Source organism: Tenrec ecaudatus, chromosome 14, assembly GCF_050624435.1.
Source record: "Tenrec ecaudatus isolate mTenEca1 chromosome 14, mTenEca1.hap1, whole genome shotgun sequence".
NCBI classification, from domain to species: Eukaryota; Metazoa; Chordata; class Mammalia; order Afrosoricida; family Tenrecidae; genus Tenrec; species Tenrec ecaudatus.
The window spans coordinates 65986787-66000033 of NC_134543.1; positions in this window are offsets into that span (position 1 = coordinate 65986787).

Sequence of the window (13247 nt, forward strand, 5' to 3'; positions counted from 1 at the left end):
GAAGTAATAATTCCCCTTTTATTTGAAGAGAAAGGCGGTGAAGGTTGTTTTTTTTACCTTTCAGCAAAACCAGAAAGAGGAACAATCAATTCATGTAGACTGAAATAGGGGGTATTGATCAAATACAAGTGTCAAGACCTACTCTAGCAATTACCAGATGGAAGGGGATGATAGTAGGGAAAGCTCCGGCTTCTGAATGGAGACTTTGGATGCAACAAGCCAAAACCAATCTGTTATCTTATCTCTTTGCTACAGCTACCCTGCAAGAGGCAGAATAGAGCCACACAGAGCAGTTTCTATGGCACAAGACCAGGTACAATTCTGTCTTTTGGCATGGTTACTGCCTCAAAGAGACAGAAATTTCATGCTGAAAAGCTTAGATCTTTTGTATCTTTCACATTTTTTAGTCACTTTAGGAAACAATTTCCAAATATTCTAGTACATATCAAACCAAAAATTTCATAACCGCAACAGGAGATGCCGTCTAAAGAAGAAAGTAGATGTTCCTATTAGAAAAAATTTTCTTTCATTTCAGATGACAAATTTTGACTTAACCAAGAGGGCTTTCATGATATGACATTCATCAGAAGGATTCGCCAAGTTAAATTATTCTACTATTTCCATCATACAGAATAGAGCCACAAATTTCCCTTCACTTGATCACATCAGTGACTGATTGTTTCATTAGAGCACCAATGAAAATAATGCTTTTGCTTAGGAAATTTGGGTTATAGTATTAGACCTTTATTTGAATCACTTGCCATTTAAAATGGCTTAAGAACATATAGAATCCTGCCAAGGTCAGAGCAGAAAACTCCCCCTCGTGATAGAACTATTGGTCACTGTTTGGCATGTTCAAAAGTGTCCTTCGTGGCGTTGTACATCCATGCAAGTGGGGCTAAAAAGGATTCGCAAACAGCAGTGTCTTCTCCACTTGATACAGGTAAAGTTCATTTTTCATCAACAACTCTGTGAACACCCCACGGCTGATTGCTCCCCTGCTTTCCCCATGAGGGATGTTTTTGCTCAAAATAAGCCACCCTTTGCTGCCTGCTGCCTGCTCTGTCGATTGTGAGAATACAGCATTCCCTGGCTACAGCACATCGCTTCTCGTGATCAGAGTCTCACGCAAACAGTCCTTCTAAGAACAGCCTGGTCCACAGCTCTCCTTGCTCTACTGCAGCGGGGCCATGCCTTCAGAACCTCACTGCTGAGGGTCAGAGAGCACGCCATGCTCCCCAGTGGAGTTAAACTCCTGAGATGGGCTAGCCCCTGTCAGAGAATAAACTTCTTGGGTTCTCTTAAAAAAAAGAGTAGGTTTGCTTTTAAAATACAAATGAGTGAAAGCTGACATTTTTAGTTTTTGGGGAGAAATGTGAAGAACTAGAGACTAAAGGTTTGCATGCTTTACAGTAACTCTAACACAAAGGCCCTGAGATCCTCCCTAAGTATCATTGCTAAAAGGGGTTGTGGGGTTTAATGGACTACTGAAAAATAGCTACATGACATTCATATTTATGTGCAATGGGAGATCCATTTTAAGCTCCTATTGCCAGTGGGAAATAAATGACCCTGCCGAAAGGCTTAGTGTTCGTATCAGTTAGGGTTGGGTCCAGTTCCATGTAACAGAAAGATTCATTGTGCGAATGGCTTCAACTTTTAGAAAAGAGAACATGGCATCTTTTAAATAAAGGCAACTTGAAGCCAGGCAGCCCTAACCTGAAGTGGTCAGGGGCAGCATCATTTGATTTTGAAATCCCATCTTTCCAACTTTGGTGTATGGTTCGCTTTTTCAAAACTCTCACGGGCCCTGATGGCTGCTACTACCACACAGGCCACCTCCAAAAACCAAAACTCACGGCCGTCAAATTGGTTCTGACTCACAGTGACCCTTTAGGACAAGGTCAAACTGCCCCTGTGGGTCTCCGAGACTGTAACTCTTTACGGAAATAGAAAGTCTCATCTTTCTCCTGAGGCTTGACGGGTGGTTTAGCACTGCTGACCTAGATTTCAAAAAGCAATAAGGGAAAACAAGAAAATCTCATCACTTCCTTTGCTAAAGAGACCTCCAAGAAATCCTAAAGAACATTTCCACGTGCGTCTTATTAATGAGAACTCGGTGAAATGGTCGCACCTATTTGCATTGGAAATAAAATTACTATGATTTGAGGTCACAACGAAGATGACTGAACTTGGGCTTCTTTTACTAATGGAGAAGGAAGAATGGATATTTATTAGAAAACCTGCTAGAGCACTCATCACCACCTCTGTCTGATAAAAGATATTAAATGACCTGGGGCCAGTCACTTAAATCTCTTTCAACTTCAATTTCCTCAACTCTAATATATCTCCCTTGTACATTTGTGTAAAAGCCCAGGGCATGTAAGTCCTTAGTGAACATCAGATTTTCCCACATATGAACAGGAACACAATCTACTAAAACCCTTGAAAACGCTGATTTGGACCAATCTCCTTTCCATCACAGTCTAGACCCACACATGGTGGCCTCTTCTGGCACCTGATCCCAAAGAGACCAGGCTTGCTAGTTGGACAGGGACTCGTGGAATCCCCAAGACTATAACTCTTAGAAAACCTTCAGGTCAGAAACAGAACTCACTCCAGTGGTTCCATTTTCAGCCTAATAATTGACAGGTCTACAAAGGGAGCAATTACCCTAGTGAAGTATGCATATCTTAGAATAATCAACCCTCTGCGGCCAAAAGGACGAACTTTACCCAAGGACAAAGTTCAGAAAGGGAATGGTCAGGGAGAGCAAAGGGAGGAAGTAGGGTAAATGATGTTTCATTGTGAGTATTGCAATCCCAGGAAGCAAAACATGTATGAATTGTTGAATGGAAAATTGATCTGCTCTGTAAACCTTTACCCACTCACAAATGAACAAAATTAAAATACAATAAAATAAATGAACTCCAAAAAAAGAAGAAAGAAAAGAAAGCAAGGCTGAGCAAACAGGGGAAGTCAAACTGCAATAAAGGCAAGGCAAAGCCAACTGGGTGCTCTGGAGAAAGCACGGAAGACCAGTGAACTGCATCAAGCTGAAGAGGCTCTGCATTTAGAGCTTCACACAATCACCAGTTGTGGGCTGTTCTGAGAAGGTGTCCCCCAGCTGAGACAAACCGTAAAGACGCTGACATGTCACGCTATCCATTGACTGTACTCCCCACTACTGGGATCGAGACCTTTACTGAAAGAGGCTGTGTGCTGCAACTGTCTCCCCAAGCTGACTGAGAGAGTAATGGAAACCTTCAGAAGATGCCACTGCTTGCTTCGAATCTGCTTTTCTTGGGTGGCTCTCTTATCCCAAATTGAATTGACCCCAAATCACTGCATTCCACTTCCCAGTCCACATATCACACACTGTATGTATGCGTAATTGAGAGTAGACTTGAAGCACTAATCTAATGCCAATTAAATTAGCATTAGGAAGACTGGTAATTCAAGCTTACTCTATCAGCATTCCATGACTAAAGATCGATGTATATATATATGAATTTTTATTCGGAGATTTTAGTGTACTTCATAAACCCATAGCAAAATCCTAAGATAAGGACTGTGAATGAAAATGATGCTTTCACACATTTCCAATATTCTCTAAACCTTGCTTTTTCCAGGAAGCAAACTTTTTAGTACTTATTTTCCAATTTCCAATGCTTCTGAGATGCACTAGATGCTTTCGTTTTCCACATAAAATCATCAGTGGGACTAAATTTTTCCAATTTTCAAGATAATCTTGCAGTTGCTATGAGCATCGTTCCATGGGAATGCCATCTAAGATTTCATAAAATTACCAAACTCCCAAAGAAACAAAACACACTGAAAGAATGATGCTGTGCAGAAATCAAAACCACGGGCTTCCCAGACGAAGCCTAATTTGTCATACCATTAAGTGCAAGTCCATCACAGTGTAAAATACAAATTAAGCTCACTTTGTAATAAATCATTTGGCTTTGAGGAGGGCTGGCATTTAAGAAATGAGAGTAGTCATAGACAACAGACACCCAAACACTATGGATTTCACATTTTGACATATTTCAGTTAACTGCTGCCTTCTACTTTAGCTTTCCTAAGGAGCTGCTCTTTCAGGAGGTCTTAAAAATTCTCCTTCTCCAGATAATGTCATGTATCATGTAACAGAAGGGCAAGAATTAGGAAATATACGAGAGCATCTTAACGAGGAAAAGACCAGACCTGAGACAGAGTCTGCAATGACACCAAACCAAGAGGACTGACTCAAGCTCAAGCTCAAAGTATGGCCCATTGGCTAAATCCAAACCATCTCCTGCTTTTGTAATAAATAAAACTCTATTTTATGTCAATAAAATAAAGTAAATACTGCTATGTCCATTTGGTTACATATTTGCTGTGGCTAATTTCACATTACCACAGACGACAGAGCTGAGTTGCTGTTAGAGAGACCATATGGCCCCCAAAGCTAAAAATACTATCTGACCCTTTGCAGGAAAGAATTGCCTAGATGGTAACAGAATCCGACTCGTGGAGAACTCCACCCAGTAGCCATGGCATAAACTTGAAAGGAAAAGTGAGCATCATTGTGCAGAACTAGTTCAGGGTGAGTCTCTAGAGCATTTACTTCTTTTAACTCTGTGTCCCGGCCCAGCAAAGTTGTGTTCTCCTTCAAATCACAATCCTCATTCCTAGTCCCTGGTATGTTTCTTTGAGTAACGTTTCCACCCCCCCCCCCCCCCTCACCTCATGCATCTAACATGGTAGGAGCCTCCATGGTTCTGTCCTTGGATGTCCTCTTTCTAACTCACACTCTTCTGATAACACTTCCACCAACAATCAGCATCCAATCACTCCTATCCGCTAATGACTCCCAACTCTACAGCTCCCAAACCTGACATCTGCCTACACTGCCATTGGAACAATTGATTCTTCAAACAAAATGTGTATAAAATCCAACCCCTCTTTCCCAACAAAAACAATCTCGGGCTGGTTGGTTGAAATCCTAGGTCCACACTTCCACACTATATGATCTTGGGCAGTATATTCACACCCAATGAGCCTCAGTTATGACAAAATAATAATTTATAAATTATCAAGGGTTCATGGGGGAGGGTGGTGGGGAAGGAGGGGGGAAATGAGGAGCTGATACCAAGGGCTCAAGTAGAAAGCAAATGTTTTCAGAATGATGAGGGAAACAAATATACAAATGAGCTCGACACAATGGATGCATTGTGCTAAGAGTTGTATGAGCCTGTTCGCTCCCAAGCATTTGGAGCTGGAGGATGCCAACCCAATGGTGAATCCCCCCACTTCCCCCGAGACGGGGTCTCCTCTCCAAGGCAGCCTGCACTCCGAGGGCTCCAGCGGGGGCAGCAGCAGTAACACCCACGACGACTTCGTGATGATCGACTTCAAACCAGCTTTTTCAAAAGACATTCTCCCGATGGACCTGGGGACCTTCTATCGTGAATTTCAGAACCCCCCTCAGCTGAGCAGCCTTTCCATAGACCTTGGGGCGCAGTCCACGGCTGAGGATTTGGACTCGCTACCAGAGAAGTTGGCAGGGCACAGGAGGAACGTCCGAGAGCTTGATGCCTTCCAGAAACCCTGCAGTAAACGTTGGTGTCCTAAACACCCTCAGCATCTCCTGTTTTGTGGTCCCAGGGAACAGAGCGGCCGCCTCATCAGCTGTTCCCACTCCCAGCTGGTGCCCAGGGGCAGAGTCCTGCACCTGACATTCCTACAGAGACTCCCTGGCTGCAGCCGAGGCCAGTCATCATCCTCGCTGGGCCTGCAGGTGGACAAAACCCTGTAGCAAAGGGCCCCAGCGATGACCAAGGCTGCATTCGCCACCGGCAGCCAGCCTCCTGCATTTTTCCTGCAGATAGCAGCAGCCACTGGACATTCCCGCTGGTGACCCAGAGCCTGGTGAGGAGGCAGAGAGAGGAAGGAGACGGCGAAAGGGGCCCTGTAGTCCCTGGGCATTGACCCCCAGCTCCCGACCCACAGCCACGGTGAAAGCAGAGCCCGCACTTAGAATTCTGACCCTGAGCGCCACCACAGAGGTTCTTTGCCTCCCCCTTGCTGCTCCTTGGTTGTAGAAACTAAATATTTATTACTTCTCAAGAAGTCAGATATTTTCTAGAGAAACATGTTTGAGGGTAGCAGTTCTCCCTTGGGGATGGTGGAAGGTCTCTCCCTGGAGTGGGACTTGCTCTTGCTGCCCTGAGGAGTCTTGTCCGCTGGCCCAGGGGAGAGCAGCTCCAGGGGCTGCTGACCTGGGCTGACAGCGAGCGAGCTTTACCTTGGACGCCTCATTTTCTTGTGGAGCCTCTCGTCTTCACAGCTTCTGGCAGCCCCAGACATCTTAGGGACTACGTGTGGAGACGCCCCTGCTGCTTGGTGTGCCAGCTGAGCCTTGGGCCTACACTGTGGACCTTGCTGTCCTACAGGGCCTGGCCGCCTACCCTCCAGCCCCAAGCTCCTCACACTACCCTGGGCCCATTGGTTGGGTTGGTTCCTGTTGAGAAACCAAAGCTGGGCCTCTGAGAAACGTTTCAGCTGTTGTTACCTGATGAAGTCAAGGGCCTAGCCTTGGCCACCTGCCATCTGTCCCCCTCCCGGCCTAACGGGAGCCCTGGGGCACTGGGCCTGTCTCCTCCCTCGGGCCTGCCCCTGTTCTTGGGCAACTGCCCTTCCATGGCACAGGTGGCTCTCTCTCTTGACTGCTTGTTAGGAACCTGCATATGACATGTGATGCTGCTCCCACCTGTGGGGCTGACCTCCAGGTCGGCAAGGCTGAGCCAGGCCCAGCACAGGCGCTCTGCTGCCGTAAAGAAACACCCCAGCTACGCTGTCCGACTGCCCTGGGGCCAGGGCACTTCCTGACGTGGCCGTCCCTGGGCCTGCTAGACCAGCCCACATTTACCCCGAGTTACTGATGGCCCCCGCTCAGCTCTCCGAGGTCTTGCATGGAAAGGCCTGTGCAGGTAACAGCCCTCTGACAGGAGCCCCGGGAAGCAGCCTCCTGACTGCAGCTGAGTCGGGGAGGAGCACAGAACAGCTCCTGCAGCAGCTGGGCCAGACACCTGTCCCCAGGTGGTAGCACCCTTCTCCAGCCCACCCTGTTTGGAAATACTAAGTTACCATGTAAAATGTATTAAATAGATTTCCAATAAACTGCTTTACTTCAGAAAAAAAAGTTGTATGCGCCCCCAATAAAATGATGAAATTTAAAAGGGATGGGGGAAATAATATTGCCTACTAAAGAGTGGCACACTGAGGATTAAATCAGATAGTGTTTGTAAAGGATTAAAGCAGTATCTGGCACAAAGGAAGGTCTCAGCAACTATTTAAAAAAACAAAAAAGAAAAACTCACTGCCATCCAGTCGATACCAATTCATAGGAATCCCCTGGTGGGTTTCTGAGATTGTAACTGTTCACTAAAGTAGAAAGCCCCATTTTTTTCTCCCGCGGTCCTTGGGTAGTTCCGAACTGTCCACCAAACGCATAATCCAAAGCAACCCGACACCTAACCACTACACCACCAGGGCTCCTCAGCGACTACTAGTAATAAAGCATTGATGTTGTTGTTATTTGTTCCTAGCTGCTCTCAAGTTATTTTCAATTTATAGCAACCATATCTACAACAACACAAAATACTGCCCAATCCTGTGCCATCCTCATGATTGTTCCTGTGTTTGAACCCATTATTGCAACCATGCACCAATTCATCTTGTAATTCTTCCTCTTTTTTGGTAATGCTTTACTATGTATAAAGTCCTTCCCCAAGGACTAGTCCTCGTAATAGCATTCAAACAAACACACTCACTGCCATCGAGTCGATGTGACTCATAGAGGCCCCACAGGAATGGTTGGACAAGGTAGAACCACCTCCATGTGTTTCCAAGACTGAGTGTGTCCAAGTGTAAAATGTCCTATGTTTCTCCCTCAGCGTGACTGATGTTTTTTGGTTTATTTTGTGGCGGGTGTTATTTTTTTGTTTTGTTTTTGCTCTTATTAAAAGATCATTTTCTTGGGGGCTCTTACAGCTCTTCTAACTGTGGACCTTGCTGACTGCAGCCCAATTCATAACCACTATGCCACCAGGCCTCATAGCATGTCCAAAATGGACCAGGAAAAACTGCCATCAAGTTGATTCTGACTCACAAAAAAAGAGTGGAAATGTGGGTCTCCTAAACTGTAAATCTTTAGGGAGAAGAAAACCTCATCTTTATCTCAGGGAGCAATTGGTGGGTCTGAACTGCTGATCTTGCAGCCACCCACTAAGCCACCACGGTTTGGAATTGTCCGCTTCCTCACTACTAATGAACATACTGCTTCAGCTTCCGCAAACGGCATGTCCCTTCTTCTGGCAGCCCACGGCATAGGCCATAGTCCAGGCCAGCACCGTAATTCACGGTCCAGCTCTCACCAGCATATGGCGGGGTTAACAATACCATGGCTTCACAAAGGCCTACCTTACTGACATCTTTCCTTTTTAACACTTGAAAGACACTTCTTTCCAGCACAAGTTCCCAATGAAATAAAGTGTTTGATTTCCTGGCTGCTGCTTCCATGGATGCTGATGACGCATCGAAGTAAAATGAAATCCTTGACAATGTCAGTCCCTTCTCTGTTTATCATGAGGTTGCTTTTTGGTCCAACTGCGATGCTGTTTGTTTTCTGTTGGTTGGGGTCTTAACCATATTGAGGATGGGGAGCTTTGATCCTCACTACGAAGTTCTCTCTACTTGCAGAAAGCAATGCTGTGTCACCTACAAATCACAGACATGACAAAACATTGATGGGACGTTTTCTTTTATTATTTCTAATACTGTAAAAGGACACTTCAATTAAATGTGAGATTTTTTTTACCTCAGCTTTCCCTGAAATTTTGACCTCTTCCTGGTTATACATTGGGCTACTAACCTCAAGGTCAGCAGTTCAAAACCACCAGCTGCTCCTCAAGAGAAAAATGAGGCTTTCGATTCCTGTAAAGTGTTAAAGGTTCAAAAACTCACAGAGACAGTTCCAACCTGCCCCATAGGGTTGCTGAGTCAAAGCTAACTCAGTGGCTGTGAGTATGTGTCTGTAAAATCTAATAGATCAAGGATTTACAATGCTGTTTTGAAATTTATTTATTTATATGCCTGTCACTCAGACATGTCCATAAGCAATTTAGTTACAATTCTGAAATCAATTTGTAGAATGGCCAAGAAGGGTAAGCAGGCAAAGAGAGTAGTAAAAGGATACTTGATTTGATCTAAAGAGAGCCTCCTAAACTGGGCTGGTGGCAGTGAAAATGAAAGACAGGCGAGGAGTTCAGGAACGCAGAGAAGAAAGGGTGGCCAGAACTTGCCAATGCTGAGGTGCCAGTGAAGAGAGAATATCTTTCCTCTTACTTCCAGCCACACATGCATTTATCCACCCTCTATCAAGTAAGAATATCTGCAAGCAAACAAAGATGTCTTTGAACAAGGACTGGCAGTAAGACTGAGAATCAGATGTTACTTCCAATGCCCTCTCTGACTTTACTAGTTCTCATCTCATTCCTTCATCCATTTTCTGATGCAGTGTAGCACAAATTAGAGCTCTGGAAGCATGGATCTGAGCTTCAGTGCCCTCTCGATAGTTATGTGACCATGCAAAAGTCACCGAGCCCTCTGAATCTGTTTTCTCATCTTTAAAATAGGGAAATCTACCTTGTTGGGGTGTGTGAAAGCTTAGAAGATAATAAATATATTCATTATTTCCAGGATGAGGATTTCTTCAACATGGAAACTTGATTTAAAATTATTTGATAAATTAATTCCCAGTGAATGTTAAATCTAGTGGCAATTTAATGGGTTACACTTCTTTCATCACACACAGAAAGGAAATACCTATATACAGCATACTTGAAATACAAATTTTAAAAAATAGGACTTATAGTGGGCCGGGGGTAAATAGGAAGCTTGAATCTTAGTGTCCTTTGGGACAGGTTGATATTTTCTTTTAATTTTTTTTTATGACTAACCCTTTTGTTAGCACTCAGGAAACCAGTTCTGCGGTGCTTATAAGAAACTTAAAGGGACGAAGGTATTCTGACCTATCAAGCCAAAGTTAAGGGGTGCCCCCAAAAGTTGTTTCAGATGCAATTCTAAGGCACCAAAATTTTTTGGATAAGCTAGAGGGGTCTTTCTACTATCAGGTAGAAGAGAAATGTTACATGAGGAACAACTTCATTTTGTGGAATAAGTGAAACGGGGACCCACGAGACAGCCACATTCTCATTGTTAGGTGCCACCCAGTCCACACTTACCCCCAAGTAACCTGACGCACAACAGAAGAAACCACCGCCTGGTCCTGCGCCAGCCTGACAAGGGTCCCCATATCTGAGTTTATCATTGACGTGATGGTGTCCATTCATCTCCTGGCCTCCCTGCGGGCCTTCAATTTTTTTTACTGCCCATCTACTTTACCAAAGAGCCTGGTTGCATAGTGTTTACATGTTGCACTGCAATCTCAAAGGTTGGCAGTTCGAAACTACAACCACTTCATGGGAGAAAGAGGGGGCTAGCTACTCCCATAAAGACTTACAGTCTCGAAACTCACAGGGGTGTCTACCCTGTCCTGTGGAATCACAATGCATCAAAATTCAGTCCATGGCAGTGAGTTTGGTTGGGGTTTTCTAGAACTAGTCCCTGTTTTCTCCTGACAACAAAGTATATAAGGTGAAGTCTCACCATTCTTGAATCTAAGGAATATTCTGGTCACACTTCTTCCAAGACAGATGGGCGTGTCCTTTTAGTAGCCCATGGTCCTTTCCATATTCTTCCCCAGCACAGCAATTCAAATGCATCAATTCTTCTTCAATTTTCCTTACTCTGTGTCCAACTTTCACACGGATAGGCAGCCACTGAAAACACCAGAGCTTGGGTCAAGCATGCCTTAGTCCTCAAAGTGACATTCTTGAATTTTCTAAAGAGAATTGTAACTCCCTTCTTGATTGATGCTTCCATAAGCAGTGACAAAATCCTTAGCAACTGCAACCTTTTCTTCGTTTATCATGATGTAACATGTTGGTCCAGCTTTAAGGATTTTGGTATTCTTTACACTGAGTTGTAATCTATATCGAAGACTTCCATCCTTGATCTTCAACAGCAAGTATTGCAAGTTCTCCTCACTCTCAGCAGGCAAGGTTGTGTCATCCGCATGTTGTTAATCAGCCTTCCTCTTATCCTAATGCCACATTCTTCTTCATATAAGCCAGCTTCTCTGATTATTTTTTGCTGCATAGAGATCAAATAAATATGGTGAGAGGCTACAACTCTGTTGAACACCTTTCCTGCTTTAAAACCAGGCAGGATGCCCTTGTTCTGTTCCCACAACTGCCTCGTGACCCATATACAAGTTCTGCATGAACACAATGAAGTGTTCTAGAATTCCTATTTTTCTCAATGTTATAGTTTGTTATGATCCACAAGTTGAATGCCTTGGCACAGTCAATAAAACACAAGTAAACCTCTTTCTGGTACTCTGTGCTTTGAGCCAAGATCCAAGCAACATCAGCCATGAGATCCCTTGTTTCCACATCCTCTTCTGATGCTGGCCTGAACCTCTCAGCCAAATAGTAGTATATCCAAAACCAAGTCTCAGTGACACTGGTGATTTTTACAATACCTGGCTGTGACTATATGATGACTCATAAACTAAAAATAATACATGTGGATAGGGGAAGACAGAAAAGGTGAATCATGACCCAAAGGAAATTTCATTTGCACCATAACCTCATTTATATGGATGGATTCATTCTTCTAAAAGTTTGTTAGTCATAGTTAATCTATTACTGTGGGGTTGTTCTATAAGTATCAAGTGAAATGAGAGTTTGGGTAATTATCCATGAAATTCAGACATATTTTAAAAGCCCACCATTTCTGCCTAAATTACTCAGATAAGCTCACTCATTCTGTGGAAGGAGTGCATTAACTACCACGACAGAACACAAGCTGACATTATCCCTGGAGCTTCTTGAAGTGCTTCTGAGCATCTGATTACTCATAGTCTGTGATTTGCAAATTATATCACTCTTTTGAGAATTAAAAGTCAGTGCTTTCTTTACATTCCCATTATGTTCGAAAGAACATAGGGGCCCTCAGTTAATATATGCTGTGAGTAAGATTACTCATAGCAATCCTCGGTAAATGTCAACTACATGCAGAACCTATTAACCAGAGACACGGGAGCCCTGAAGGGGAATTGTGACTCCAACAAAGTCTACATGCCCTTCCTAAAGTAAAGGACTTGGTGCTTTTCCATCAGAAAAGAACTTTGATTCTTGACCTGCAGGAAGGGCTCCTACCATCATTTGACAATTCTACCCTAAGAAGTGTGACACAGTATAAATATTCTTATCTTTGGCATTAGATTTGCCAATTGCTAGCAGTATGATTGTGGCAGAATTGATGAGCCTTTTTGACTCTTTGGTATCTGAATCTGTGGAATAAAAATATGATATTTGGCTTTCTAATTATTGATTGCACTTACTACATCCTCTCCAAATCTGGATTTGACTGTTACTCTAAAGATTATAAGCATTTACTATTAATTCCTTGGTCCACTAAATGACTGTAATCAACCACATTGTTGATTGTTCCCAGTAATGGAAACAAGACACACGTTTTAGTTTGCAAACATATTCTGTGTTCTTCCAACTTGTTTAATCTGGACACACATTTTGATCACATAGATTTTTAAGTATTAAAGTTTCCTCTTAAAGCAAATACCAAGTCTTTAGGTAAGCTGTCCAGTGTAGGATATATATATATATATATACTATTAAAATATTGATGACACTACTGAACTATTTAGCAATTGCTTTCTAATTGTATTGTATTATTAGGATAGACATAGGTGAGTCAAAAAATATTGCTACTGGGTTTCTGATCCATAATTCATGCATTCATGGGTTTATTCCAAACAAACCGTTTTAAATATTTTTTGCAGTGAGTGTATGGCCACAAACACGTCTTCTCAATAATACAGTTGTCTTAGTCTCCTCAAAAAAAAAAAGGAGCCATCAGAACAGTAGCTTCAGAAGGGATCTGTTGAGCCAGTTACATTTTAAGCAGAGAGATCAGCTCACCGCTTATGGCAACTGTTTTTAAAGATTCCAAAGGGATAATCTTCATCTCAAAAGACACAGGACAATTATGGTAGCTTATAGGAAGAAATTGTTTGGGCTTTTTATTGGGCGGGGTAGATTTGGGTTTTGTTT